The sequence below is a fragment of the Oreochromis niloticus genome, linkage group LG9 (assembly GCF_001858045.2).
Source record: "Oreochromis niloticus isolate F11D_XX linkage group LG9, O_niloticus_UMD_NMBU, whole genome shotgun sequence".
NCBI lineage: Eukaryota > Metazoa > Chordata > Actinopteri > Cichliformes > Cichlidae > Oreochromis > Oreochromis niloticus.
Window position 1 is genome coordinate 6,062,899 of NC_031974.2, and position 6,295 is coordinate 6,069,193.

General features: G+C 41.3%; 1 long non-coding RNA gene across 1 annotated transcript; it reads right to left on the minus strand.

Moving 5' to 3' along the window:
* Positions 1–2,230: 2,230 nt before the first annotated feature.
* LOC106096619 (uncharacterized) lies at positions 2,231–2,953 on the minus strand. The gene is made up of 3 exons (XR_001223000.3): positions 2,860–2,953; positions 2,707–2,779; positions 2,231–2,600 (listed from the first exon to the last, which is right to left on the minus strand). It is a non-coding gene; the product is annotated as an uncharacterized LOC106096619 (long non-coding RNA).
* Between the last annotated feature and the right edge of the window lie 3,342 nt (positions 2,954–6,295).

Here is a 6,295-nt window from a genome sequence, read left to right on the forward strand (position 1 = left end):
TCAGTAATTAGTAACTGATTACTTTTTTCAAGTAACTTGACCAACACTGAAAGTGGCCCTCCAATGTAATGAAAGTGCCAGCAGTGGCCCACAGCTTATTTAGGTTTGAGACCCCTGCTCTAATGTAAGCTAGTGGTGGGCGAATCAATCCAAATATCGATAGTATCAATACCAAGTCGGCATCGGTATCGGATCGATACTAGCCTGGTGAGATCGATTCTTTACTTTGAGTTCTGCTTGTTTACAATGCTGTGCTTTCAGTATCAGTGAAGAGCAGGCACACTTTGCTCCCCCTCCCCCACACTTATGTTTCGGTGTTGTGCTGTCACGTCACGTGAATTAGACACTTTGGGGGTTGTTAAGTTGTTTACATATTAATTATATATTTTGTTTTTGTTGTTGAGAATTTTAATTGTAATTTTTGTATTATAGTTTATCAACAGTATTTGTTTGAATTTGTTTACTGGTTTGCGTGCACTTAAGATTTTTCAAAAAAAAAAAAAAAAAAAAAGATCGCCACCACGGCAGACCCGATGGCATTTTCATGCTTCGCAGCATCATTTATTCTTACAATAGTCACACGGTTGCTGTAACAGTACATTCAACACAAGGGCGTAGATTTGGTTTTGGCATTGGTGGGGACAGATGATTCAACCATCGAACCCCGCCCTGTTTCTTTTTTTCATTTTCGTCTTTGCTTCTTGATAAAAAGAGGAGAAATATACTTGCCTACATATCCTATTCTACATGCTTTTAAACCATTTAAAATTACAATTCATAGTTTTATATGTGAATTATATAATGTTAAGTTACTATTAAACAAATGACTGACTAAATATTTTATACTTGAGTTTACTTCAGCCATATTCCATATAAATCAGATATCATAAAAAAATAAAAATAGCTTCAAATACAGTCATGACAATAAAAGAATATGACTTTAACGACTTAACAACATTACTTCAGTTATAGTACACCAACATCTCTGATACATTAGCACTAAGGGAACACTGAATGACCTGCTGGTTTTGGTCCATAAAACTACTCATCTAAGATTACCACAAAGTAAAAGATGTCTCAGCAAAATTATGCAACATTTTAGGCACTATTGCCCCGATCAAATCAGTGAGCTGGGAGTTTTTATTCTAAACATGAACTACTGTTACAGCAACAAACATGGACTACTGGTGCCCCACACAACAACTCAATGTCCACTATGTGAAGGAGCCAAACACATGCTTTCTCCTCTCATTAACTGAGATAAACTGCTGGTGTTGCACCCTCAGAGAGACATGACTGTATTCTTCTCTTTGCAACTTTATTCTCCTCAGTTCAGGTTTGGAGTTTACAGGCAGCATAGCATATCATCAGCAAAGCACCGCTCTCACATCTCAGACACCATTTTTTTTCCCTTTCTTCCTGCGCTTACTGATGACATCACTCGTCTGAACTCTAACCTCCTGGAGCTAGTAAACTACAAAAATTAATTAGAAATGTGTCCAAAAACAAAACAATATTAAATAAGAATAGTCTTTAGAGATTTTTCCAATGATTCAGAAAATGCAAGTTCTATAACTACTTTTAGAGCACAACACTGGCATATTTGTTTTACATCTATACTGTCCAGTCTCTCCTGGTGGACATGGCAACACGTTATTCATGGTTACATACAATTTTAGACTGATGAGGGCCAAAGCCCAAAACGATGTGCCGGGAGTTTGCTGTCCTCCCCGGCTCAGATATTTGAAGTTTTCAGGCGAGAATGTAGCTGTGCAAAGTTTTTAAAAGTTTATTTTGCAACCCAGAAAGAGTAATAAGAGGGGCACTGAAATTCGGGATTGTGCGAGAAAAAACGGGAGGGTTGGCATGTATTGCCTTGCATAGCCTGTAACGCAGGGGTCCCCAATCCCAGTCCACGAGGGCCGGTGTCCCTGCAGGTTTTAGATCTCACCCTCGGTCAGCACACCTGAATCACATGATTAGTTCATTACCAGGCCTCTGGAGAACTTCAAGACATGTTGAGAAGGTAATTTATCTATTTAAATCAGCTGTGATGGATCAAGGACACATCTAAAACCTGCAGGACACCGGCCCTCGTGGACTGGGATTGGGGACCCCTGCTGTAACGTTATTATGATTGTAACCGAGGACAAGGTATGAGTAAACGGGGCAAAGAAATAAATTGATCATTTATTTATTTATTACATTAATTAAACATACAAATTCCCCGTTATTTCCAGACAGGACTTACAACACATCCTGCTGATATCCCAGCTGCACATGAGACTTACCACACAAACTGTGCGAAAATAACAACACTGCAACCCGTCACACCCCGCTTAGCGACACTGCAATCGTGGCACGCACTGCAAACAATTCGGGTCTCAGCGCAGCTGGGAATCAGCGCTATGCATGGCCTACAATCTGGGAGATAAAGGGAAGTGGCACAAACAATTAAACAAAAAGCAAAAAAGGAAGGTTAGTCCGCCCTTACACAACTCACTCTCGATCAATAACCGCCTTTACGGCTGGACGGACTAACCAAAACAAAATTACAAATCAATCAAAAGAACGAAAAAAGGACAGCAGAGACAGCACAGCTGAAAAACAAACAACATTATCGATTAAAATATTACCCAATAAAATACCAATTTTATGAAACCATTCAAAATCATGAAGCTAAAAACAAACACTCAATATACCTACAATATTGATCAGTTTCCCTGAGCGCAGTTGATCTAGGGCTTGATCAATTCTTCCATTAAAATTCATGGTCACACTAAAAAAGTCCAACGACACATTAAAAACAGGCACATACAATAGCAAATGATCCAAACAAAAATGGCAAAAGTCTCTTACCGAGAGTATACCCACTCGCACCCGAGTGAATTAATTGCCTCTGGTTTTTTCCACAGAAGAGCTCTGACTTCACCCCACACACCCACTACCTTTTCACAGCTCTTCAGCCAATCATCTGGCAGAGAGCAACAACTGCCAGGTGACACTTGTTACATGATGGTCAGATTTTATGAGTGAACTTGACTTTAAGTGACTTACAGGTTTCTTTGAAAAAATACTTTCTTATATCCAGGTTCTTTTTGCTGCCATCCTCCTCTCCTCCCTGCAGGTCATTGCAGCGCAGGCTTGCCGCTGCTAAAACTAAACAGAGCTCCCTGAAAGGCACAGACAATCACATTGGCCATATTTGTCACATGAGATAGGACTCCAGTAGAGAACGTAATTTAACTGAATGAGACGTTGACAGATCGTTTTTTTTTCTTTTTATAGGTTTTGTTTTTCTTTACTCGAAGAGATCAAATTACTGGTGGGGACAATTCAATAATCGCTGGATATTGGTGGGGGTGTCCCTTCCGTCCATGCCAAATCTACACCCTTGATTCAACAGCTGCAGCTCTCCCGCTGGCAGCCGTACACATCACCACCACTAAACCTGCAGTGGCATCGCAGAACATGCCCCGCCACATACCCCCATCGCCCGCTTCCGGCCAGGGAGCCATCCTGCCGAACCTACTCCCCAGTCCGCGAGCAGGCGAGGGAATCGGCCCGGAACATCAGCGCCCCATGCCCCGGCCCAGCGACGGGGAAGTGTCCAACCGGAGGAGGCCGAAGCGGACAGCACGCCACCCTCGGGCGTGGCAGGACCCCCACACACCTCGACCTCCGTCCTCCGTCTCCAGCTTGGCAGGTCCCGCTGGCACGCCAGCCTCCAGCTGCCGCACGCTGTCCACCCTTACAGTAATGACACAGTACATTCAACGGCTGCAACTCTCCTTCTGCCAGCTGTACACATCAACACCAAAAACAACAACAGCACAAGCAGAGCGCAAGTTTTAAGCTGGCAAGGTATGATTGTAGATGCCGTGAAGGTGAGTCCATCTCACCTGCAGCGGCATCGCAGACCACGACCTGCCACAATAATAAAGCATTTTTTAATTTAATTTAATTATAAATAAATTATTTCTTCTAATTATCTCCTGGGTTTTAACTAATTAATAATAAAAAAGGAAACATCACAAAAAACACTTAAGGTCATGAAAATTAATTGCGATTTAGCAATTCAATGACACATCCACCTTATTTATTGAACAGTATTGGTATCGGTATTGGTATTACCGATACTGGCCCGTATTAACTTGGTATTGGATCGATACCAATATATGCAGTATCGCACGTGCATACTGGATACACCACTAGAGTGAGGGAGTGTTCGCCCGTGGCGCCAAACAGGCTAGGACCGCCACTGAACCACACACACCCATATTTTTTCCAAACTCCATTGTGGTTTATTTCACACCTCAACAAATAAAAGTAATCTGCAATAAATTACAGGTAGCAATAAAATACACTACTAACTCACTAACGCAGCTGTTTCTATGCGTTTGGGCCTTTCATCCAGATATAAAGAGCGTTTTGAATCACAGAAAACGGAGGGTTTTTAAAACTCCTTTGTTGCGTTTATGTGTGGACGAGGAATACAGAGTTCGTCACGCAACGACAAAGGTATGTGCATTTTTTCATGTCACGCTGTGCGCCACATTATTGTTTACATGAGATGAATTGCAGAATGGCAGATAGAGACAAAATACTGTTAATCTGACTATCTGCAGGTTTTACACGCTTACATACACACGCAGTTACTGTCCCTCCATTTACAAGTCAGAGGCGTCACGGTGTGATTATTTTACATATAGTTGTTTTTTTTCCTGTGTAATAATATTCAACATTGCTATCAATACATTTCTCAAAAAATGCTTTTCTGTGCAAAATGGGTTTAAAAACATAAACAACTGTGGGATACTGTTTGTCTGTGATTTGAACCGGGGGAACAAATCGTGGCAGGATCAGTCTGATATTATTTGTATCCCACTGTAACATTACTGTAGAAAGAGCTAACATGTCCAAAATGTCAGGAGTAGTTAGTCATTGCAAGAAGTGTTTGTGAACTAAAAATCAAGAATGTGGGATACTGTTTGCCCGTGATTTGGAGAGCCGCAGGGAAAAGCAATTCTGCAGGGGGAGACCTACCTTGGCACTTGTGCAGGTGAAGCCAAAGGGAAGATATGCTTCACCATATTTTCCTGTCTTTGGCTTGGAATGAAGTTAGTTTGAAAACATATTCAGCGATGCTTCATCTGCTGCTTTGCATTTGTGTGGGCGCCCCGTCAAAAACCTGTCCATTATGCTAGCAGTGTCCAAGTGTTTTGTTTTTCCTTTTCATACCGCGCCCCCACTAGGGGGTGGGCCCCACACTTTGGGAAGCTCTCGGTTAGTTCATAGACTGTTTGATTTGATAGATAGCATTAACAACCTGCTAGCTGCAAATAATCATGTGCAGTTCTGAAAGCAGACAAAAAGAAAACATAAAACAAAATATAACATACAGAAATAGTTTTCTATATGAGATCACTGCAAAAAGTGCAGCCTTACCCAAGCCATGCTACTGTTATTCATTTTATATTAAGATTGAAAAATCTAGTTGGTATTGGTATGGCGAGTAAGCTCTCAGTAATAGTAATAAATCACACAGCAATAGTGCATTCATGTGGTTGTAAAAAGCATGATAATATATTAAGTAATCCAAAGTATTCAGAATATGTTACTCTCATTGAGTAACGCAACGGAATACGTTACAAAATACATTTTGGGGCATGTAGTCTGTAATCTGTAGTGGAATACATTTTAAAAGTAACCTTCCCAATGTTGGTAAACAAGGAAATGAACTCGATACAAAATTATAAGATCTGTAAAGATCTGGATCAATTCTTACCACAGTTGCTGCCTCTGAATAAAAATCTGGACAAAAAGAGATCCACGTTATTAAATAAGCTTATGTTTAATGTTAGGAGATGTTATTGAACTGGATTAAGGAGCAGCCCCCCTACTGTAACTTAGTGTTGCAAAGACATTTTATCATTCTGCCCTCTGAATGGCTCAGTGCAAATTTAAACAGACAGTGACCATAATTTCATGGACATATGGTGACTTCTGGTGGACTACTTGCCATGCGATCTGAGAGAGGATATGGTTCAATGCAGAGGCATAGATGGGACGTGTGTGTGGTTGGGTCTGCGCTTTCACAGGCCCGCTAGTTCAGACTTATTCCTGTTAATGAAGCAAGATAAACAGCGATCGATTGATTTTACTTGCTAGCAAAGGGAGCCGGACGGCAGCAGTCCTCTGCCCTCTGTGTCAAACGAGTCCGAAGAACCAGCTTCCCCTGCAGCCTTTTATTTGTGTGACACACAGTTCACACAAACACCCATTGTTAAAAAAC